Below are 25,614 nucleotides of genomic sequence, written 5' to 3' on the forward strand. Positions count from 1 at the left end.
TCCCATCGTCGACCTGCACAGGCTCGCGATACGTGTTTACTAATCATCGCTATCGTCTCGCGGAAATGTCAGACACACTGCAGTCGCTTCACCCTCTGTGCGTCTCGGAATGAACTATTCTTTCACGTTGTCCGCCTTTGTCCGAATACTTTTGTTGCACCTTCCCATGCCGTTTTCAGGAAATATTACGTAACAGACACATGTCCAACAATAATTCTTTGTATTTGACGCGTGTTTCCCGTTGCGACATCGGACCCAGAGTCCCAAATACATTACAAAGTGCAATTTCTGTATTTGTCCATGCGGCAAACTGCAAAATTATGCGGCGTTACCTGCTGTCCGAATACTTTTGCGACTGAGTATAAGTGATATTTCGCGTTGCGATTACGATGTGATGACAGATACTCGATCACTGACGAGACGTACAGAGGTGCGTGCGCAGTGAGGAGTCGACCGTGCAGCTATACATGGTGTTACAAAAAGGTACGGCCAAACTTTCAGGAAACATTCCTCACACACAAATAAAGAAAAATGTTATGTGGTCATGTGTCCGGAAACGCTTAATATCCATGTTAGAGCTCATTTTAGTTTCGTCAGTATGTACTGTACTTCCTCGATTCACCGCCAGTTGGCCCAATCGAAGGAAGGTAATGTTGACTTCGGTGCTTGTGTTGACATGCGACTCATTGCTCTACAGTACTAGCATCAAGCACATCAGTACGTAGCATCAACAGGTTAGTGTTCATCACGAACGTGGTTTTGCAGTCAGTGCAATGTTTACAAATGCGGAGTTGGCAGATGCCCGTTTGATGTGTGGATTAGCACGGGGCAATAGCCGTGGCGCGGTACGTTTGTATCGAGACAGATTTCCAGAACGAAGGTGTCCCGACAGGAAGACGTATGAAGCAATTGATCGGCGTCTTAGGGAGCACGGAACATTCCAGACTATGACTCGCGAATGGGGAAGACCTAGAACGACGAGGACACCTGCAATGGACGAGGCAATACTTCGTGCCGTTGACGATAACCCTAATGTCAGCGTCAGAGAAGTTGCTGCTCTACAAGGTAACGTTGACCACGTCACTGTATGGAGAGTGCTACGGGAGAACCAGTTGTTTCCGTACCATGTACAGCGTGTGCAGGCACTATCAGCAGCTGATTGGCCTCCATGGGTACACTTCTGCGAATGGTTCATCCAACAATGTGTCAATCCTCATTTCAGTGCAAATGTTCTCTTTACGGATGGGGCTTCATTCCAACGTGATCAAAATGTAAATTTTCACAGTCAACATGTGTGGACTGACGAGAATCCGCACGCAATTGTGCAATCACGTCATCAACACAGATTTTCTGTGAACGTTTGGGCAGGCATTGTTGGTGATGTCTTGATTGGGCCCCATGTTCTTCCACCTACGCTCAATGGAGCACGTTATCATGATTTCATACGGGATACTCTACCTCTGCTGCTAGAACATGTGCCTTTACAAGTACGACATAACATGTGGTTCATGCACGATGAAGCTCCTGCACATTTCAGTCTAAGTGTTCGTACGCTTCTCAACAACAAATTCGGTGACCGATGGATTGGTAGGGGCGGACCAATTCCATGGCCTCCACGCTCTCCTGACCTCAACCCTCTTGACTTTCATTTATGGGGGCATTTGAAAGCTCTTGTCTACGCAACCCCGGTACCAAATGTAGAGACTCTTCGTACTCGTATTGTGGACGGCTGTTAGACAATACGCCTTTCTCCAGGGGTACATCAGCGCATCAGGGATTCCATGCGACGGAGGGTGGATGCATGTATCCTCGCTAACGGAGGACATTTTGAACATTTCCTGTAATAAGTGTTTGAAGTCACGCTGGTACGTTCTGTTGCTGTGTGTTTCCATTCCATGATTAATGTGATTTGAAGAGAAGTAATAAAATGAGCTCTAACATGGAAAGTAAGCGTTTCCGGACACATGTCCACATAACATATTTTCTTTCTTTGTGTATGAGGAATGTTTCCTGAAAGTTTGGCCGTACCTTTTTGTAACACCCTGTATATCACGATAGTCGCGTAATTTGTCCGCCCGCATCCATCCTAACTAGAGAAACGAAGAAACAATGATACCGTCAAATAGATACTGTTGCAGATATAGCACACAAAAGCATTTGTGGTCAGTTGTAGCTGAGCAGAGTAACAGCTAAGAAGAGAAACTGTAACCCTACAGCGACTGCTTCTTTGTAGCCTGATTCTTAGTCTTCGTGCTGTGTTTTGGTAGAAGAGGAGGACAAAGCGGGAGCGGTATGTGGCCAGTGGCAGAGGCGGCCGACAGGTCACGTAGCGCCGCAGCGCTGCTCGGCGCCGCCGCCAGATGGCAGCGCGGGCGGTGGCTGCGGCGCGGGCGGCCGCCGAGGCTTCAGTGTGCCGTGTGGCGGCTCTAACGGAACCTGTGGTCTCATGGACAGCCGCCTGCTGCTATTGCAAGTAAGTACCGCCGTTACCATGGCACTCGCGTGTCAACAGCTGCTCGTATATCGATTCTTCACCACGCCGGACACGCTCCGCCAGTAGCTTCCGCGGACACGCTGCCACAGAGCTTCCCTGAAGAGAAAAGTAGCTGTTGTAGGAGGCACCTATACCTGTAAGGCGAGCTGCCAGAGTGCGTGCGTGTTTGTTTACGACTGGCGCGGGAGTGCTGGTGATCGAGTGTAAATGCTGTGGACTGCCCCCGAGATCCAGCAGCATCCCCAGCAGGTATTTGCCGCTGGCTTCCCTTCCGGGTGCGCTCAGCCCGCTGCGACTTGACAGCGCTCAGTGTCAAAACTCGGTCTTCGCACCGGATGTGTTTGAAAACTATGTACCACCGCTTCTGCGCTCGCATAAAATCTAAAACTAACGTTTCAAATACTCTTGTGACAATCTTTCTCGCCGTCAGCCTCAGCCTAAGGCTGGCTTTCCATGAAGGTGAATTTCGTTTTACTTGGTGATAGAATGCAGATGTTCCCCTGTCATTTACTACAAGGTACTTTTAGCATGATGTTTTCGTGATACGCTGCCGTATTACCTCTGACCTTTGTCGTGTTTCTTATGAAAAAAGTGAAAAAATTGTATTATTTTCAACTATTGTAGGTCTGTCGTCCTCAGTGGCGTATAATATTACGGTATTAAGACTACAGATGAAAACACTTCCAAATTGTATTATCAAGTTCTGTCAGGCACTGTCGGAAAATTCAGTAAATATTACGGAATGTTCATATTATTACTTCGGAACTGTCTTATCATAACAGAATGAAACAGTTTTTGTGCCATACTCGTTTCGCCTTTATTCTTTTCAAGGCATCTTCAGTGTTGATCTACATGCTGTGTTCTTGTTCATTTGTTATAGCCGTTCTTCTTTTGATAGTTGCTATTTGAAATTTCGTTTTTTACACTACGCAGCATTAGGAACTGAACACACATTTTGCTGTAATGTTTCGGAAAGATAACGTCAAAGGGCGTGTTCAGTTCCTAATGCTGTGACGTGTAAAAAACGAAATTTCAGATAGCTAAAACTAAGAAACAAGAACACAACATGTAGATCAACATCCACAAAATCGGCCACGGAACATGCCTTGAAAAGAATAAAGGCGCAGCGCTTATGGCACAATAATTGTTTTATTTAGTTGTGATTAGACGGTCCCAACGTAATAATTATCGACATACCGTGCATTATTTTATTCTTTATAGTTGGTCTTACAATTTAACTCTATTATTGTCGCTAAACACCGAATATATGTCATATTTGCGGCAAATCGTTATTTTATTCAAGGTGCATTATGCATTTCCAGTCCTTGACGTTCATGTTTATTTACTTATATCTGTGTTTCGTCATTGCTTAAATGTAGTTTCAGTGGCCCGAAGATTACATTATATTAGAGTAGCAGTATTCCGTGGATCCCAAGGAGAGTGGTATCTGGGATGTGGAAAGAAGTCCAGATATACATTTGATTTTATGTAAATGAATTAGAGCTAAATGATCTTACGTTACTGTATTACAGTGCTGTTTATAATTATAAACCAAAGTGAAACAATAAATTCGTAAGTTTCTGTAAATATAGTCTGCAGAGGAGTAGAAGAAATTTCCTCAACAGAAAATTCCTCAATTCACACTTAAACTCCACCACATTACCTATATCACACGAAAAGAAATGTAAACAATACAGAAAGAAATGTAAACAACACATTTTTAAAAATGACCTGTTTATTACCTTGGAGATGGAACATCTGCTCTATTGTTCATGCTGGAGATGTATCGGAACAGTTCCATTAGCAATGGCCATGATGTTCAAATCGAAATCGAAGTCAAAACAAAACAGATGAATTCTTCATCTGTAATTTTGTACCAGAATCATGTCTACAGTACGAACAGTAAAAGAGAACGTGCAGCTCAATAGTAACAACCATATCGTCTTAAATAAATTTTTGTTGGCTGCGGGGTGTGGTATCCACAAAACATTCGTCAGCAGTTTAGTTACAGGACGACATAACTACCACAAATACAACTATTTCTCCGCGAAAGCCACGTTCTTGTTCTAGTAATGATCAGATAATTATATTCTCGTGTAGCTAAACTGTTTACGCGGAACGGTGCCAGAGATAGCTCTATACAGTCATTAATGAAAACCTGTTGTAAACAGCTGAAGAAGGGTCGTGATGGCTCAAACAACATCTTGACATCGCTGTTTGTGACAATATGATTTTTGTTTCGTATATAACCTGCCATTTAAAACCCACTGCTGGATCAAGGCCTTCCTCCAGGCTTCCTCGCACATTATTCTTTATGAATATGCACACGCTGAGCCTGCGAGCTTCATTGTAATCCATCCGCTCTAACTTAGGTCGTCTTCTCTGTGTTTTATTCTGTCTTTCAATGCCTGAAATACTTCCTCGGTCCATGTACCATCCATTCGTGTGGCTAAATCTCCTGCCCGTCTGCATCTCATTTTCATCACATTTTCACTCCAGATTGTTGCGTCCGTGATACCCAACACCCATGTTTCCGCTTATAGCTGTCTAACGCTCGGTTTCTGAAGCTTTAAAACTTAATGCCTCATCGCCATATATCCGTGTTGTTAATACACAGACTGCAAACTTTCCATCCCAGTCAGATCGAAGCTTAACTCTGAAAAAGTTATTTAGTTTAGTTTGCCGGCTGCTGGTGGCCGAGCGGTTCTGGCGCTACAGTCTGGAACCGCGCGACCGCTACGGTCGCAGGTTCGAATCCTGCCTCGGGCATGGATGTGTGTGTTGTCCTTAGGTTAGTTAGGTTTAAGTAGTTCTAAGTTCTAGGGGACTTATGACCTCAGCAGTTGAGTCCCATAGTGCTCAGAGCCATTTGAACCATTTAGTTTAGTTTGCTTTAGGGAAAGGCTGCGTTCTGTGATTTTATTTACTTTACCAAAATATTCGAGGCTACTTTTACTATTACTCTGCTATCCATTCTGTTATGTCTTCAGCTGTTACGAACACAAAGGGAACTGATTCTATGACTGTATAGTGAACTGTACAGATTTATTTACGCTGTGTTTTGTTATTATTAGTACCAAATTCTTAAAATTTCTCAGCAGGTTTGTTAATTGTTTAAGTAGGTCGGATAAAAGTTTTGCGTAGTGACACGAGAATTATAATGAGTTGCAATATTATGTTGTCTATGTTATTTTATTCTTATTGCAGTTCATTTCCAGACTTGCTTTCAGACTCTATTAGTTGTTGAAGTTCATCTACGCCACAGGCAAGCGGTGTAGAATTCCGCTGTGTTACGAAAGATATTATTTGACCACTGTATAAGCCGGATGAGGGCAAAACCTACCATCATAAACTAAATCATTAGAACACGTTAGTAGTCACGTAGTTCCGCCGTGTAAGCTTAGGTAACTACTCCGAAGCGTAGATAGGTTTCGACTAGAGAATTACTGTTTTACCACTGAAATTTTCTCCGTTACATAGATGATGATGTGTACAATGACGTATAAGGAGAAGAACAATGACATAAGCCGAGAGACTGTAGAAAAGTCATCGTTCGTCATCAACAAAAACATGTTAATTCATTTTCGAATGATATTTCAGCGTTTAAGATCCCTGCGTTGTACAGAAAGCAAGTATGCAATTGCAGCACGAGTGGGCATTGGTCTGTGAATCTCGTGCGTGATTCTTACAGAAATGTGTGACATTATAGACTGAAATACGTCTGCGGAATAAAAGGCAATTCGTATGCGAATACCACGAGTAAAATTACAAGGATACTTTTGTCTAAGAGGTTTTAAAATATTCTGTAGTTATCTGTGTAACACCTAGCAAATTAAGGCATTAGTATCACTGCAAACAGGAAATTAGTAAGTAATAGCTTCGCCCCCTCGCCATTTATAAAATGAGAGCACCTGGCGGTGTCAGGAGTACGTGCAGTTCGACATTCACTTTACAGTTCTGCGTGATCTTGGCGACCATTTTAGCTGATTACTGTTGTGTATATCACACAAAGTAGCAGCAGCCAATCACCTGAAATATCTCACATTTAATTAATTACTTCTGAGATGCTTTTACAGAGTCATAACTGTCACGTTAAAAGGTTCTATTACTTTTTCACACGTAAAACTTACGTGGCATAAAAACTAAGGTTTCTTCATCACCAAGCAAACTTTCTGCCTTTGTTGGACTGGATACTGGTGTAAATATTGCTGCTAAACGGTAGAATAAAGTAGTTTGGTTTTAGAAGTACAAAAGAATACGATTTGACATAAGAAAAACTATATAACGCCTGATAGGATTTTTATATCTTGAAGCTCGTCCCAAAAGTAAAATGAATATTTATTACTTTCCTTTATATACAGTCCATCTTTGCAACTAGGTAGAACACTTGTGATGTTACCATATGCGCTTCGATCCTTTACTTTCGAAGCATTCTCAGTTTCTGAAATACTCGACTGACGTTAATACATACAGTCTTAGACCATAGATAATCATCTATGGTCTAAGACTGTATGTATTAATTTCCGTTTTGTATTTCAGAACACTGAAATGATAATGTATGGTCTAAGCACACAATAAATACCTGAAGTTTAATTCTGAAACTGATCTTTTTCGTGTTAACCTCGCTTTCTAGGCTGCAAACAACTTCTGAACACGTTACCCGGCTTGTTGTATATCAGCAGTATCATTTACTGCCTTTTGCGATTCGGTAGTGTCCGAAACAGAATTGATGACATCTAAAAAATCGGTACACGTGTGCGACAAACGCTAATTACAATTTATAAATGGACGATAGCACTAAAAGCGAAATATAAAAGATCTGCATTGCACAATATGTATTTTCCAGTCATTTGGTACAGATTGCTTCGAAAATAAAATAAACAAGTAGCGTATATCTAACATTTAAGTCTTCTGGATAGTACAGAGGAAGATGGATCTAAAACGAATCAAAATCAACGTCATTTTAGAGACTAAGGAACCAACAGACTGCGACATGAATCTGCAATCATTATGAAGCTGAATAACCATTTCACTTACGACTGCTTTATAAGTAAACATGACAACATCTTGAATTTTGTAGAATTCTGTGTATACCCATAACTGCAGTAGATTTTCCCTATCTGTGATTGAATTATCACCGGTCGAGATTCTTATTCAACTCGGAGGAGAGCTTGCTGCTATCACGAAAATTTCTGCTTGGCTGGTTATTTATTCAACTGGCATTTACCTATTAAAGCAAGCTTTACACTCATATATGTATTTGGATAGTCATCTGTATATTTACGATTGAAGACATGTTTTACTGTGACTATTACATCCTAAAGTACTAACAGAACTTTCCAATTGCCGAATGCAGATGTTTGCATACTTAAAAAACTGTCTTCTATGATACTAGCAATTTTGTTTGGAATTTCTGGAGAGTACTGATATGTTAAGGGTAAATATGTAACAAATATGTGAACTTCAAGTGTAACTGAATTAGCAGTATTATAGTATAATAGATGTCTGGGAAAAGTTTGATTTGTAAAAAAGTTTAAAAATTACCATATGATTGTATTCGGTCGGGTGCTAACTGTGTTACCAACATACGAATATCTTCTAAAAGTCAAAGACTGCAGAAAAGCTATATCTACAGACGGTAATTTATCCCCTACCTTCGATCCAAGTGAGCTTAAGAATTTACTCGCAAGAGGAGTTGAAAGTATTAAAGGAGACTAAACGTCCGTATACTCGATGAAAGTCAAAAACAGACGACTGGTTACCTTTTTAGTTTCCTTCGCACACTGTATTTGGTTTTCCAAGTTGCACGTGGGAATTAATGACTACGGAATCTAAACTCCGGACTTTCTGGAGTGGGATTGACAACGTTTGGACAGTTGTACAGGAGCCACAACCGTACAATATGGGCGGTATGTTTGGGTTCGTTGTCCTGATAAAATTTGAAACAGTCTCCAATTCCCATATTTTCTGCGCTCTTCTTCAAATTGTTCCTTAGAATCTGCAGGTACACATTTTTATCCATTGTTTCGTCAACCTGCTCACCCACTCCCTAGGCCGACATGTAACCCCAAACCAAAACATGTCCCTGCCATGTTCCACTATAACTTGTATATGTACGTTCTTGACAGCACAGTAGTTAGTTTCCTAAAGATGCTCCAAAGCAGAAATATCCAGAATACTTTTCACAGTGACCCGTTCATATTCGTGTTTCTCGCGATATTTTTAGATTTGACAGCCACAGAGGTGAAGATGGTGGAAACGGTGAGAAAAATAGTTGGACAGCCTTGTTGGGAAACAAGAAGCAGCAGACACAGCGAGCGAGATGCGAGGTATGTGGCACACGTGACGTAACGTTTCTGGTTCGTGCTGCCAGGCAAGCAATACAGTATTGTGCCACCTGGAAAATATCGCTGACGTTTCTCTGCGGCCCTCCATTGCTTTTAGCGTCATCTACAGTTCCTGCAGACATTAATATTTATATTCATATTTGCTAGAGCCATCGCCCTATGTATTTTTTAAATTTACAGATTTTATTAATCGTTCATACCTTATGAGCAGCGCACTAGACAAAAAAAAGTCTAAGTCAGGGTACTTGACACGAATAGTCTTTAGCCTTCATAATGACCTCAATTCTGCGAGGAAGAGGGTTCACAACTTTCTTCAGGTCTGCCATACGTACGCTACATTTCATAAGTTTTGGGACAAATAGAATAGTTTTGTATATTACTTTGAGAAATAACAGATAATTAAACGTATTATGTTTGTTATTCCAACACACAGAATGATATCCACAAAGCAGTAAATTGGCCATTTTACTTCATTTAATGACTCTCAAAATACAAATAAGTTCATATTTATGTGAAATAACACAGATTTGCCTTCGCAAAAGTTGTGGCACAAAGTGCAGAAATAAACCAAAAACTAGGAAATAATGAGGAATTAGTACGTTGTACTTCCACCGCGACGTTGTAATACTTGTCAGCCGTTTAGGCGTACTTTGCACAAGCTTCTGGAAGTACGAAATACTTAGATTTTCCCATTCTTCTTGGAGACGTCTCCTGACGACTTGTTTGGACTGTATGGGAACTTTTCGAATATTTCTTTCTCACGCATCCCATAAATTCTCTATGGAGTTCATGTCCGGACTTTCTGGAGTGGGATTGACAACGTTTGGACAGTTGTACAGGAGCCACAACCGTACAATATGGGCGGTATGTTTGGGTTCGTTGTCCTGATAAAATTTGAAACAGTCTCCAATTCCCATATTTTCTGCGCTCTTCTTCAAATTGTTCCTTAGAATCTGCAGGTACACATTTTTATCCATTGTTTCGTCAACCTGCTCACCCACTCCCTAGGCCGACATGTAACCCCAAACCAAAACATGTCCCTGCCATGTTCCACTATAACTTGTATATTTTTTTCTTCCATCTGCCGCCAGACCATTATTCGTCCATCCGGTCCTGACATGTTAAAATTCGATTCATCCGAAAAAATTTCTTGATTCCACCGCTCCATTGTCTTGTTTATGTGTTCCCTTGCGAAGAGCAGCCCTTTCTTCCTCTTGGCAAATGTGATGGGAGGCTTCCTTCTTGCAGTCCGCACATGGTAATTTTCTGTGTACAGTACTCATCTGATTGTGCTAGGACTGGCCTTCTTCCCAAACTCTTCCTCAGCCTCAATGGCAATCCGTGTAGCTGTGATTCGTGGATCTTTCTTGACCTTTTGTACTATTGCCCTCTCTTCTCTCTTCACAAATACCCCAGATTTTCATTCCTGTCTTCATATTTATATCGTCGGACGACGTTCCCTACAGTACTTTCCTTCATATTGAGAAACGTTGCTATTTCTCGACATGTTCTTCCCTTTTCTTGGTGGAATATTACTACCTACCTCTGTTGAAAAGTGCTGTTTTTACCTCTATGCACCATTGTATACAAACACAATTGCGTTTCCTTTGAACTCTCGACAGGTAATGACTGACATCGCAGGAAATAACGAATAACAGACATATGCCCACTGACACTGTTGCCAACATTCGTGCCAAAACTTTTGAAGTGCAGAGTTTCATTTCTCGCAATAAGAAATGGGTCTCGTTCTGTTGTAAACAAGCAAGCATACGTGGTTGCACTTTTCATTACCCATACTTACATGTACAACTTACAGTCTTCATCTTTATTTCCGTATTAACCATCATAAATTCTTTCATATCCAGACATACTGTGCACAATGTTTGTCACAAAACTTACGAGACGCACTGTAGCTGTAGCCATTCATTGGCGATATCCCCTAGGGGCAAGAGCTACTAAATTGCTACGTTTCACCCGCTATTCCAAAATAGTTGCAGATATTTTCTATTGTATTAAGACCAGATGACAGTCGAAGTGATACAGCGTGCCTGACTCTTCGTCAAACCAGAAAGGTATACGCGGAGCCCTGTGAACACGGCTGTTATCTTCGAAGACGGGAGTGCCCACAGCAATAATTCTGTTTCGACGTAACTGAGTCAAGTCTTGGAACCCGACACCCTAATATCATTTGCGTGCTGTTAACTTCGCAACGTCCAGCGGCGTTGCCGCACTGGTAACAAGTTCCCACCACATTACCGAAGTTAAGCGCTGTCGGACTTAGCATTTGGATGGGTCACCATCCGGTCTGCCGAGCGCTGTTGGCAAGCGGGGTGCACTCAGCCCTTGTGACGCAAGTTGAGGAAATACTTGAGTGAGAAGTAGCGGCTCCGGTCACGAAAACTGAAAACGACCGGGAGAGCTGCATGCTCGACCTATGCCCCTCCCCATCCGCATCTAGTGACGCTTGTAGTCTGTGAATGACATATAGGCAGAGGATGACACGGCGGTCGGTTAGTTTACAGTCTAGTTTCGTTTTTAACTTCGCAATGTTCGCTCTGAAACTGGTCGAGATAGACCTGCATTCACTGACAACAGCAGTTTTTGGGGTTTGAAACCGATTGTCATTGACTGGGCGTTACACTTGCTCCCTGTCGGTTAGGATGTTTCTACAACCACAGTTCTTACATGTATACGAGTGATACACTATTCCTAGTACACGCGTTGAACAGTCCGCGTAGATCCAAGACAAATCGGAAACTTTATTCACAGTGTGACCATAGGCATTGTGTCACATCTCCACGTTGAGCCATACAAGCAACTAGCACATGCCATTACGGCTGAAATTACCGGCTGCTACCAGTTCTACAAAGCTCCAGAGGGCTCATTGCGCTTTTGTGAGAGCCAACTAATATTTTGTACCATAACATAGTGCTTTGTGCATGTTACTGAATTACAGCATATCATCTACAACACAATTACGCGTTTTATCAAAGCTGTTCGAAATATTTAGCACATGTTCTCGTTATCAAAATCTAATTATTCATTTTTTTGGCCATTTTGTATGGGAACTTTAATATCACAAACGTGGCCTTCATTATATCTATCGTCTGTGAGATACAATCCTGAAAGAGGTATATACTGAAACTAAACTGGAAAGTATGATGAAGTGTTTGGTTTAACCATTCGCATACATGAAGGCGTGTAAGTAAAAATATTGATCTACTGGTCTAAATAGACTTTTTGTTGTGATACGCGAACTTCTGACGGGAAGAGTTCCTAGATAACAGAACGCAGCATGTCATTCTCAATGGAGAGAAGTCTTCCGAAGTAAGAGTGATTTCAGGTGTGCCGCAGGGGAGTGTCGTAGGACCGTTGCTATTCACAATATACATAAATGACCTTGTGGATGACATCGGAAGTTCACCGAGGCTTTTTGCGGATGATGCTGTGGTATATCGAGAGGTTGTAACAATGGAAAATTGTACTGAAATGCAGGAGGATCTGCAGCGAATTGACGCATGGTGCAGGGAATGGCAATTGAATCTCAATGTAGACAAATGTAATGTGCTGCGAATACACAGAAAGAAAGATCCCTTATCATTTAGCTACAATATAGCAGGTCAGCAACTGGAAGCAGTTAATTCCATAAATTATCTGGGAGTACGCATTAGGAGTGATTTAAAATGGAATGATCATATAAAGTTGATCGTCGGTAAAGCAGATGCCAGACTGAGATTCATTGGAAGAATCCTAAGGAAATGCAATCCGGAAACAAAGGAAGTAGGTTACAGTACACTTGTTCGCCCACTGCTTAATATTGCTCACCAGTGTGGGATCCGTACCAGATAGGGTTGATAGAAGAGATAGAGGAGATCCAACGGAGAGGAGCGCGCTTCGTTACAGGATCATTTAGTAATCGCGAAAGCGTTACGGAGTTGATGGATAAACTCCAGTGGAAGACTCTGCAGGAGAGACGCTCAGTAGCTCGGTATGGGCTTTTGTTGAAGTTTCGAGAACATACCTTCACCGAGGAGTCAAGCAGTATATTGCTCCCTCCTACGTATATCTCGCGAAGAGACCATGAGGATAAAATCAGAGAGATTAGAGCCCACACAGAGGCATAACGACAATCCTTCTTTCCACGAACAATACGAGATTGGAATAGAAGGGAGAACCGGTGGAGGTACTCAAGGTACTCTCCGCCACACACCGTCAGGTGGCTTGCGGAGTATGGATGTAGATGTAGATATCGAATATTCAGATAACTTTCGGGAATACAGCCTGGTAACGTCCTCGCCAAGCGGCAGTATTTCGACAGGTGAAGACTCCGTCGTGTTTAAGGCACAAATGCGACGAGAGATGGCCGTGCGTAGCAACTCGAACTGTCGCGCGCGGGACTTCCCCAACGAGGAACCAAAGGATGACGTATGCGAAAAGACGACACACCGCAAACAACTCAGGCAAAGATGACCAACGTCAGACGTTATCGATACCGTACCGGAACTGTGACAACCAACAGGGACCAGCTGGCGCTAACTCTCCCCCTCTGTTGTTTCATCGGGAGAGAGCAGGATTCCAAGCAGAGCTTAGGCAGGAACCTCTATATCTATTTATAAGGTCACTTCCTAGATTAATTCCAACATCTTCATTAATAACAAAATCCCAGTAGCTGGAAGTGCTCGCCAGGATATTCCATGGAATATAAGAATGTAGAGATTCCAGCGTGCACTTGATATATTACTTGGAACATAATAACATAGAGATTCTGTCATGCACTTCCAGTTACTGAGACACTGTCGTTAAGAAAGTTGCTGAGACCATATAAAAAGGTACTGAGGTTTTTGCCTAGACTCCGCTTGGGAGCCTGCTCTGTCCCTAGTCAAGCAACAGAACTACGTTGCAATGCGGTAATTTTCCCGGTAACAAGTCTTTGCCATAAGAGAAAAAGAGAAAGTACGTTACAGAAAAAATACCAGGAACAATGAGGATCGAACCCCCGACCTTAGGATTTTTAGTGGCAAGGTGCGCCCCCGCCCCCCTCCCACGCGCTTTTTCTATTTTTATATTTTGTAATACATTTGATAGATTTTACATTGTCATTTAGCCTGAAAGAGATTCATAATTTCTACGGAAAATTTCGTGGCTACTACGGCTTCAAATAAATCAAAATCGAAACATTATCTTCTATTAACTGAACTAACATTAGGTTCCATCCTTTGATCCGATTTTGATTCCTGTTACTTAACAATCAAATTGCATTTGTAGTTACAGAAGTGTCTTTTTTATTACGGATAGTAGGAGAAATTACTTTCGCTTAATATATGGTACAATAGAAAGCCTTACTAATGTGTAGAATGTAGACGCAGGTGCGTGTCTAGAGCATTTCTTTCGCACCGTCCGCTAAAGTTGTTTTTTTCTTGAAAATTAACGCACAGAATTTACACCTGAGTTTGTGCCATTATCTCGTGGTCGACTTTAATCCTACTACTACTACTACTACTACTACGACGACGACTACTCGTTCAAGTCATAAAACAGCCTAGGAAAAAATACCATCCTCTTTTGACAGAAGATGAAAGAATATTTAACATAAGTTTTGTGAGGGCGCGTGATGCTATTGTGGAAAACATGGGCCTGAGTGCAAAATAATTACGAATACATGTGTGAATTACAGACCCATATCACTGGGTCTTATTTACAGTACGATTTTGGAACATATACTGTGTTCGAACATAATGAATTAGCCTACTTAGAAGAAAACGGTCTATTGACACACAGCACGGATTCAGAAAATATCGTTGTTGTGAAAAACGACTTGTGCAATCGACAGAGGACATCAGCTTGATTCCATATTTCTAGATTCCCAGAAGGCTTTAGACACCTTCCTTCACAAGCAACTTCTATACAAATTGCGTTTCTATACAGTATCGTCTCAGCTGTACGACTGAATTCGTGATTTCCTGTCAGAAAGGTCACAGTCCGTAGTAATCGACGGAAAATACCGAGTAAAACAAAAGTGATAAATGGCATTCCCGAAGGAAGTATTACAGGCTATCTGCTGTTCCTAATCTATATAAACGATTTAGGAGACAGTCTGAGCAACCCTGTTAGATTGTTTTAAAGTCATCAAAAGATCAAAACCAATTGCAAAATAATGTGGACAAGATGCCCATATGGTGCGAAAAGTGTCAGTTGTCTCTGAATAAGGAAAAGTGTGAAGTGATTAACATGAGTACGAAAAGAAATTCACTAAATTCCTCTTACTCGCTAATTCACACAAAGCTAAATGCTGTCAATTTGCCTAAATACCTAGTAGGACTTCCAATTACGATCAACTTAAATTGGAACAATCATGTAGATAATGATGATGAGGAGGAGAGAAACCAAAACTTGGTTTCGTTGGCAGAACACTTAGAAGATGCAAAAGTTCTACTAGAGAGACTGTCTACGCTACGCTTGTCCGTCCTCTGCTAGAGAATTGCTGAGCAGTACGGGACCATTACCAAACAAGATTGACGAAGGGCATCGTAAAAATTGAAAGAAGGCAGCTCGTTTTGTATAATCCGTAAATAGAGGTGAGAGTGTCACGAATATGATCGCGAGATGGGGCGGCAATCATTAAAGCAAAGGTGTGTGTCGTTGCGGCTGCTGATCATTGTAATAAAATACGAGAAATCTGAGCTCGTACAAAAAGATTTAAGTGTTCCTTTTTCCCTCACACTGGTAAAGAGTGGAACGTTATAGAAATAGTTAGAAAGTTATTCGAAGAACCCTCTGCCAGGAACTAAAGTGTGAACTGCAGAGCAGTCATGTAGATGTAGATGTTAAAGTCTATATTTTATTATGGATTAGAGCTTTCAGTGGAATACAAAAACAACTCAAACATCATTTAAAGATCATCACGGAATCATTTACCGTGCCGTTACACACTTTTTTTTTATTAAATTATGAGGGATGTATTCGGAACTGTTTGGAAGATGCGCTAAAGAGCTATGTGGAAAGCGTCCCTCGAAACCGTGTGCATGGTACTAACAAGGGAAACTCCCCATCCACCTCCCCTCAGATTTATTGGTAAGGTGGCCTAGTGGATAGCCAGTCAAAAACTGAACATAGTTCGAGCATGAAAACAAGAAGGTGTACTGAATTGTAAAAAAAAAAAAAAAAAAAAAAAAAAAGGCAAAGTAGAAACAGTGAAGGGTGCAAGCTTAACAAGTGCAACATCGAGCGAAGAGGAAGAGCCACGGCGTCGTCGATAACGTGGTCATGGTGTTGGACTGCTAAGTGGACGAGCCATGTTTAAAATTCCTTCGTGCCATTTATTTACTTATTTATTTATTTTCACAACATTATGAACTGTCCGTCCGGTCATTTAAATTGTTGTTCTTTTTCTGTAGTCTCGGCAGTTATCATACTAAAAAATGGTTCAAATGGCTCTGAGCACTATGAGACTCAACATCTGAGGTCATCAGTCCCCTAGAACTTAGAACTACTTACACGTAACTAACCTAAGGACATCACACACATCCGTGCCCTAGGCAGGATTCGAACCTGCGACCGTAGCGGTCGCGCGGTTCCAGACTGTCGCGCCTAGAACCGCTTGGCCTCTCCGGCCGGCAGTTATCATACTGTTCACTGGTTATGGAGTATGAGTCAGGTGGTAAGGATGCATTACCGTTACAAGTAGATGTGATGAATAGTGAGAGCAGGCGAGATACCACACAGACGTCTCGCAGAAATCATAAACAACAAATTAACGAGTGTGACAACGCTCACCAGGCATACAAATTAAGTGCGTCGCTAAGAGATTGCAAAAAGACACACGTACTGTCACCAGTGTCGTGTGACACAACAGACGTGGTTTCCGACGGATGATTCGGTTGACCTGTCGCCTTGTCATCAAACGTTTGCCGTTCCCATTCGAAAGCCGCTTCCTTTCGGCTGCTAGTAGAGTAGCTGTGCAAAATAAGTTTTCATTGCAGTTTTCTTCTTTACACCTCGCTGCTGCAAACGGACGTTACACAACAACACAGACACAAATTTGGATACAGCGAACAGAGGGAAAAAAAAAAAATTGGCACGAGGAAGGTTTGAACACGGATCTCCCGCTTTGCATTTTAATACCGTCCCACTTAACCACGAGGTCAGTACTATTCCCAGCTGCTCTATGTTGCACCTCTCATTCTTGGAGCGTTCACTGTTTCTATTTCACTTTTTGCACAGTTTAGAACACTTTCTTCCTGTTTTCATACGCGGTCTGTGCTCAGTTTTTGACGAGCTGTCCATTGGGCCCTCTTACCACTAAATCTGAGGCGAGTTTCCCTTGTCAGACACACCTCAGGATAATACGTTGCCTCTGAGAGCGGTACTACCCAACTGAACTCAAGAGTGAAGACACGCAGGAATGGTCCATTTAGCTGTTGTTGGTGCGTAGCGGTCATGCCTACAGGTTAGCTCTGTTTCACTGACAGTAACGTGAGACAAGCGAAGCAGCTTACGGCATCGTTCGAAGATAAAATTATACCATTGTAGTTTCGCGTTCTCTTTGATGTGCTGTGAACTGCGGAAAGTCAGTAAAGTCTCTTAGGGCAGATTGTATAAAGCGTTTCATCTATGATTTGTACGCAAAATGAACTCGGAACAAGCTCAACTTGTAAATCTGTGTCACCTAAACGTTAATTGCTGATTATATAACCGCGAACTGCGATCATCTTAGACTAGCAAAATTTTGCGGATCAGGTTACGTTCACCTGCTGAGGTCTGTTACCGTGGTTGCATCATGCTGAGCAAACAGCCGTACCTCAAGACGACGCAATGGTCAGCAACAGAAATCAATTCGACCGCGCCGTATACTGGACAACGCTAGGTGTGCGCTATCTACGAGTATGAAGTTGCGAACGATGTATTGTGTGTATTGTCAGAGGCATTTTAAACTACAGTTTGTGGTGCGTGTATGTCTTCTTGGTCCTTTCCTTTATGTTTTCGTAAAATATTTTTAAACTTTTTGGAGTCACCGGTTATTCCCGTGTTTCGTGCATTCACGTCAGCGGCAAATTCTTTTCGTGCTTTTCCTTTGCCAGCCTGAACAGCAAGTCACCGTATGGCGCGTCGCCATAGTAGCCAATTCCGCTGCTCCCTTCATACGAGCCCAAATTTTTCTTATCTACGTGGTCCTTACGCGAATTGTACGATGGTGGCAGTAGTCAGTCTCAAATGCCGATTCTCTGAATTTTCTCAATAGTGTTCAACTTGAGCAGCCCGACTCTGAATGCTTCTTTACTTCGACGTGGTGAGGATCCCAAACGCTCGAGCATACTCAAGAATGGGTCGGACTAATGTTGTATAGCGGTCTCCTTTACAGATGAACCGTACTTTGCTAAAATTCTCCCAATAAACCGAAGTCGACCATTCCTCTTCCTGTTACTGCCCTTACGTGCACGCTCCGTTTCATATCGCTTTGCAACGTTAGGCGTAGAAATTAATACTACGAGACAGTATCAAGCAGTACATAAAAGTTCAAATAAAACAATTTATATGTGTCACTCACTTTTTATTTTTCTCCCACGACGCGTTTCGAGAGTTTATACTCTCATCTTCAGGTGGAAAACGGTGGTATCTTGTTACATGTGTACCAGCTGAATGCATCTACTTGTTTGTTTGGTTTCATTTTGCTATAAATAATACGACAGGCACTTGTTTGTCGTCATATGGCACTAAGATTATACATTTGAAATGGTGACGAAGCTACTTACAATCTGTTCCAGTGTACAGAAACCTGTAGCTCGTCATAAATGAACATTTTTGACTTGTATTTTCACTCAGAAACACGAACTACTTAATATAAACACACCAAGGATTGTAGCGATGTAACGCTATGGTACTTTGCCCCAGATATCGTTCTTACCTAGTTTACATTGTGGATCAGAGATATATATAGCAATTATTAAATTATTTCTTTCTTTACAACATCTTGTTAAAAGTATTACATTACAAAATATATGATAGCAACATAGAATACAACAGATAAAATAGATACACATTTAGTTTATGTGTTTTATTTTATGTTACCGTCATTTATTCTGCAATGTAATACTTTTAAAAACATGTAATGAAAGAAATAATGTATCTCTGATCCACAATGTAAACTAGCTAATAATAAATTCTGAGGCAAAGTACCATATCTTTGGTGTGTTTATGTTAGTGGTCGTGTTTCTGTGTGAAAAATCAAGTGCCGGCCGCTGTGGCCGAGCGGTTCTAGGCGCTTGAGTCTGGAACCGCGTAACCGCTACGGTCGCAGGTTCGAATTCTGTCTCGGACATGGATGTGTGTGATGTCCTTAGTTAGTTAGGTTTAAGTAGTTCTAGGGGACTGATGACCTCAGATGTTACGTCCCATAGTGCTGAGAGCCATTCGAACCCTCTTGAAAATTCAAGTCAAGAATGTTCATTCATGACGAACTACACTGTTCTATGCACTGGAACAGATCGTAGCTCCTTCAGCATTTCAACTGTCTAATCTTACTGCCCTATGACGATAACAAGTTCAAATGGTTCAAATGGCTCTGAGCACTATGGGACTTAACTTCTGAGGCCATCAGTCCCCTAGAAATTAGAACTGCTTAAACCTAACTAACCTAAGGACATCACACACATTCATGCCAGGGGCAGGATTCGAACTTGCGTCCGTAGCGGTCGCGCGGTTCCAAACTGTAGCGCCTAGAACCGCTCGGCCACCCCGACCGGCAGTGCCTGTTATACTTCTTGTAACAGAATGAAACCAAAACAGACATCTAGCTTCGTCCAGCTGGTACACATGTAACAAGATATCGCTGATTTCCACCAGAAGATGAGAGTGTAAACTCTCGAAAGGCGTCGTGGAAGAAAAATAAAAAAAGTGTCTGACAGATAAATTGTTTTATTTGAACTTTTATTGTGAAAACAGTCGTAGTTTCATTAAAAAACCGGTCCAACATAGACAGCATAAGATTATCAAGCAGCACACTACTAATTCTATATTCGAACATAGCGGGATTGTTTTCCCTACTTATCTCCATCAACTTAACAGTTTTAAACATCTGTGTCAAGTTCCAATTACACTTCATATTAAAATGTTGTCTAAATAATCTTACATCGTCCTACAGCCACTCGAAGACGACACCTCCACGTACACTATGACGCCATCAGCAAACATCCGCAGATTGCTGCTCACGCTGTCCGTCAGATCATTAATGCATATATCTAATGCGAGGGGTCATATCACACTTCCCTTTGGCACTCCTGAAGATACCCTTGCCTCTGATAACCAGACGACGAAGAGGACAACGTACTGAGTTCTATTAGTTCTTTCAACATTTAAGCCCAGTCAGTTATATATGAGTTATATTACTTACGTTTTTGACCCACTCACAAAACTTGGAACTTGTTCCGTAAGGTCGTGCCTTCGTTAACAGTCTGCAGTGCGGCACAGTGTCAAACGCTATCCGGAAATCTGGGAATATGGAATCTGCCTGTTGCCCTTCATCCATTGCCCGCATGATATCGTATGAGAAAAGGGCATGCTGAGTTTCGCACGCGCGATGCTTTCGAAATTCGTACCGGTTTGTGAACAGAAGCTTTCCCAAATCAGCGAATTTTATTACACTGGAGTGCCAAAGAAACTGGTATAAGCATGCGTATTCAAAAATACAGGGATATATAAACAGGTAGAATTTCGCGCTGCGGTCGGTAGCGCCTATATAAGACAAAAAGTGTTTGGCGCAGTTCTTAGATTGGCTACTGGCGCTACAATAGCAGGTTATCAAGATTTAAGCGAGTTCGAACGTGGTGTTTTAGTCGGCGCACGAGCGATGGGACACACCATCTCCGAGGTAGCGATGAAGTGGGGATTTTCCCGTACGACTATTTCACGAGTGTTCTATGAATATCAAGAATCGGGTAAAACATCAAATCTCCGACATCGCTGCACCCGGGAAAGATCCTGCAACAATGGAACCAACGATGACTGAAGAGAATTGTTCTACGTGGCAGAAGTGAAACACTTCAAAAAATTGCTGCATATTTCAGTACTGGGCCATCAACAAGTATCAGCGTACGAAGGAGTCAACGAAACATCATCTATATGGGCTTTCGGAGCCGAAGGCCCACTCGTGAATCCTTGATGACTGGATGACACAAAGCTTTACGCCTCGTACGGGCCCGTCAACACTGACATTAGATTGCTGATAACTGTAAACATGTTGCCTGGTCGGACGAGCCTCAGTTTCAAATTGAATCGTATGGATGGACGTGTACGCGTATGGACACAACCTCATGAATCAATGGACATTGCATGTCGGCAGGGGAGCGTTCAAGCTGGTGGAGGCTCTGTAGTGGTGTGGGGCGTGTGCTGTTGGAGTGATATGTGAGCCCTGATACGTGTAGATACAACTTAAACAGGTGACACGTACGTAAGCTTCCTGTCTCATTACCTGCATCCATTCATGTCCATTGTACATTCCGTCGGTTTTGGGCAATTCCATCAGAACAATGGGACACCCCACACTTCCAGAACTGCTACAGAGTGGCTCCAGGAACTCCTTTCTGAGTTTAAACACTTCCGCTGGCCACCAAACTCCCCAGACATGAACATTATTGAGCATATCTGTGATGCCTTGCAACGTGCTGTTCAGAAGAGATCTCCACCTCCTCGTACTCTGACGGAGTTATAGACAGCCTTGAAGGATTCATGATGTCAGTCCCTTCCAGCACTACTTCAGGCATTAGTCGAGTCCATACCACGTCGTGTTGCGGCACTTCTGCATCCTCGCGGGGGCCGTACACGATATTAGGCAGGTGTCCCAGGTTCTTTGGCTCCTCAGTGTATATTCGATGTCAGAATATGCTCAATTATTCTGCAGCAAACCGATGTTAAGCAGTCTTCTAGTCTGTAGCTTTGCGGGTCCCTTTTTTTATCCTTCTTATGTACACGAGTCAACTGCGCTTTTTTTTTGCAATCAGTTGGGACTTTGCACTGGGCGTAAGATCCACGATAAATGTCGCAGCGTACTCTGTGTAAAAGTGAACTGGTATTCAGCCCGAACCTGGTGACTTACTTGTTTTCAGCGCTTTCAGTTGGTTCTCTAGGCCAAAGATGCCTACAAATACGTCCTCCGTATTCAGGAGCCTGTGGGACGGTCACACAACGGTGTGTTTGTACGATCCTTCTGTTGATCTGGAGGCGTGCAAAGACTTTTTTATGATCCTCAGGATAACACCTAACCTCGTTCATTCTATGCAAGGCTGCTCTCACACAAAATAGAGAATAGGCGAAGATTTTCCATTTTCTTAACTAAGGCGAACATTGATTTCCATTCAGCGAAGTTAGTACAATCGGCCCTTATACCGCAGTAATGTCTCTGAGTGTGATGTAGGGAACGAACTGTACCCGCTCCTCCTGAAAGCACCACAAGAAGCCTCAAATTTAATGGCGGTTCTCTCTGAGAATCGGACGCCTTTGGCTGTTGTTACGGATCTGTTGTGATCTCTGAGTAGCGGAGCGTACCAGATCCCGTGTGCCGAGTACGCGAAAATAGACACAAGCTGATCGGGAGCAGCCAAGCAGTCTTCATTCGGGCAAGCGGTGAGTAGACGCCCACACCCTTTTTACATAGACACCACTAGCTAGGATGTCAGACTGCAAATCCCGGCTCACTCTAATTCCGCAACTTTACCTACTCAACATTCCATTCGGGCAAGCGGTGAGTAAACGCCCACACCCTTTTTACATAGACACCACTAGCTAGGATGTCAGACTGCAAATCCCGGCTCACTCTAATTCCGCAACTTTACCTACTCAACATTCCAACTCCGTAGCTTGCCGGAACGTGTCCTTAAAACTGGCATCCGAATTCCGCAACTAGCAGAAGACCTACTATTCTCTCTTAGATCCTCATCGTATCATTCTAGTAAGTCACATTCGAGTAGTCTAGCAATGTTAAGCAAATGATTCCTATTATATTTTGACGTGAAAATGTCTATTCACTGGTCAGTCGAACCTCCTCGTGTGACAAAATACCGTCAGACTTGAATTGCTAATAAGTACGAGGCTCATAACGGGTAAGTAATAGTTGAGCCTACAAAGCCGGCCGCGGTGGTCTAGCGGTTCTAGGCGCTCAGTCCGGAACCGCGCGACTGCTACGGTCGCAGGTTCGAATCCTGCCTCGGGCATGGATGTGTGTGATGGCCTTAGGTTAGTTAGGTTTAAGTAGTTCTAATTTCTAGGGGACTGATGACCACAGATGTTAAGTCCCATAGTGCTCAGAGCCATTTGAACCAATTTTTTGAGCCTACAAAGGGTAGATCAAAACGGTTCAAACGGCTCTGAGCACTATGCGACTTAACTTCTGAGGTCATCAGTCTCCTAGAACTTAGAACTAATTAAAGCTAACTAACCTAAGGACATCACACACATCCATGCCCGAGGCAGGATTCGAACCTGCGACCGTAGCGGTCGCTCGGTTCCAGTCTCTAGCGCCTAGAACCGCACGGCCACTCCGGCCGGCTAGGGTAGATCATGTCTGTACGTGTTTGTTTTGCTTGTGATGTCATTGTACCAGTATAGACGCACGAACGTTATTGTTAGGTAGGGTCTATTAGCTTTGTATACAGTTATACACTGGTGCAGCGTGGAAACACGTGTAAGTAGGATATTGATTCGGGTGTCACTGTAAAGAGTTATCGGAGTTTTACTAGGACCCAAACGGACACTATGAAAATGTTCTCCGGAATATAAGTGTTAATCGGTACTCAGTTGAAAATTACAAAGTAATGAAAGATGTTGTATCATATGACTCGTAAATATGCTCGGAATTATATAAAACGCTAGTCAGAGGGAATGTCGCGTGGATAGGAATCCAAAAAGCCTAAAAAGCTCCGTGTCGAGCGAATGCGAGAGCTGCGGCAGCGTCGATATAGAAATGAGATAACGGCGCAAAGCTTTTATGTAGCTGCCACAGCGACCAACGGTAGTCCAAATTTACGATTTATCTATTCTGTAATCGTTATACGTCTCTGTGTAAGGCCTATATTAAAGGGATTGATAGTTAAATAACATATTAATACGGAACACTTGTTACGATTTTGTTCCGACGTTTACACGAAAAATCTACGGCGCGAACTCGAACTGGGCACACGAAAAATTCTTATTATAAAATTTAAGAAAATGTAAATAATTTCGTTTAATACCGTATCTGATAGAAGAATGACGAAAAAGTGTTTCAAGAAAAGAAAATAAGGCCGGCCGATGTGGCCGAGCGGTTATAGGCGATTCAGTCTGGAACCGCGCGACCGCTACGGTCGCAGGTTCAAATCCTGCCTCGGGCATGGATGTGTGTGATGTGCTTAGGTTGGTTAGGTTTAAGTAGTTCTAAGTTCTAGGGGACTGATGACCTCAGATGTTAAGTCCTATAGTGCTCAGAGCCATTTGAACCAAAAGAAAGTAAGTATGTAACAACGAGCGTAACTTGCAAGTACTTTTATTTGGAACACATTTGTAAACTAAAGCTAACATTTAAGCTTTGTACGAAACACATTTCAGTCAGTGCAATCTCTCCATTTCACCATTTTACGATTTCACCAGTTTGGTCTGGATGTCTTTCTTAAGTTTCCTTGCAGTTCTCTCCAGGGAACCAAGAACTTTGTATAGGGGAATGTAGCACTACGTTTGTATTTTTCCTAAGTTACTCGCAATTGAAATGAAGAGTTTATGGAAACGTGAATGAAAACGCTAGCACACATTTGTCGTTCTCCAAAGCGTAGAGTCGGCCGAAAAATACAGGGTGAGCATAAAGGCTTTCCGTGATTACAAAAGTTATACAGGATGAGCATAAAGGAATCCCACACTGTTGAAGTCATTCCTGAGTGTGTGTTCAACACCCCAGTGTCTCTTTCGTCGCCGTCTCTACAGCAGCTCGCAAGAGTTGCACTTTGCATGCACTGAAATACAGCCCTCGTGTAAAATGTTGACCACAGTACTCTGAGGCAATGCCCGCTTCTCTGGAAAGACGGCCCGCCGATTTCCGCGGACTGCGTTGAAATGGTGTGTCGTCACTCACTCGTGCTCTACCGATTCCTGCCTTGTCACAATACCTGCCAGTCTCTCTAAAGTTTTCATACCATCCATTGAAGCTCTTCACATGTGGCGTATCTCGACCATAGGCCTTTCGAAACTGTCGCTGAACTGTAATAGGTGACCGTGTTTGATAAAACCACAAAACAAATTGCGCTGTCTCCTGCAGAGCCGTCATTGTGACAGCAGCACTCATAAATTGCTCTACCTGTAACAAAAGAGAGAGAAAACAAAACAGATGCGGAAGTTTATCCATAAAAACTTCGTGAGTTAAGCTACAAAAAAAAAAAAAAAAATGGCTCTGAGCACTACGGGACTTAACTTCTGAGGTCATCAGTCCCCTAGAACTTAGAACTACTTAAACCTAACTAACCTAAGGGCATCACACACATCCATGCCCGAGGCAGGATTCGAACCTGCGACCGTAGCGGTCGCGCGGTTCCAGACTGTAGCGCCTAGAACCGCTCGGTCACTCCGGCCGGCCAGTTAAGCTACAATTTGCAGAAAACCGCCTAGACATGTGTAAGTGTATCCAAAAAAGCTATATGACTTAAGGTACCATTTGCAGTAAGCCACATTGCTATATCTAGCACAGTTAGTGAGAAATAAATTTTCGTAACCAGGGAAAAACTTTATGCTCACCCTGTTTGTAAGCACTCTTCTACCTGAAGA

At 42.5% G+C, this 25,614-nt stretch overlaps 1 protein-coding gene across 1 annotated transcript in view; it reads left to right on the forward strand.

Moving 5' to 3' along the window:
* Positions 1-2,394: 2,394 nt before the first annotated feature.
* Positions 2,395-25,614, forward strand: part of LOC126248816 (sodium-dependent transporter bedraggled) — a 777,714-nt gene continuing 754,494 nt past the window's right edge. Inside the window, exon 1 of the mRNA XM_049950225.1 lies at positions 2,395-2,473. The gene's annotated coding sequence lies outside the window, so the exon portion shown is untranslated. The remainder of the gene's footprint in view (positions 2,474-25,614) is intronic.

The sequence above is a fragment of the Schistocerca nitens genome, chromosome 3 (assembly GCF_023898315.1).
Source record: "Schistocerca nitens isolate TAMUIC-IGC-003100 chromosome 3, iqSchNite1.1, whole genome shotgun sequence".
Classification (NCBI taxonomy): domain Eukaryota; kingdom Metazoa; phylum Arthropoda; class Insecta; order Orthoptera; family Acrididae; genus Schistocerca; species Schistocerca nitens.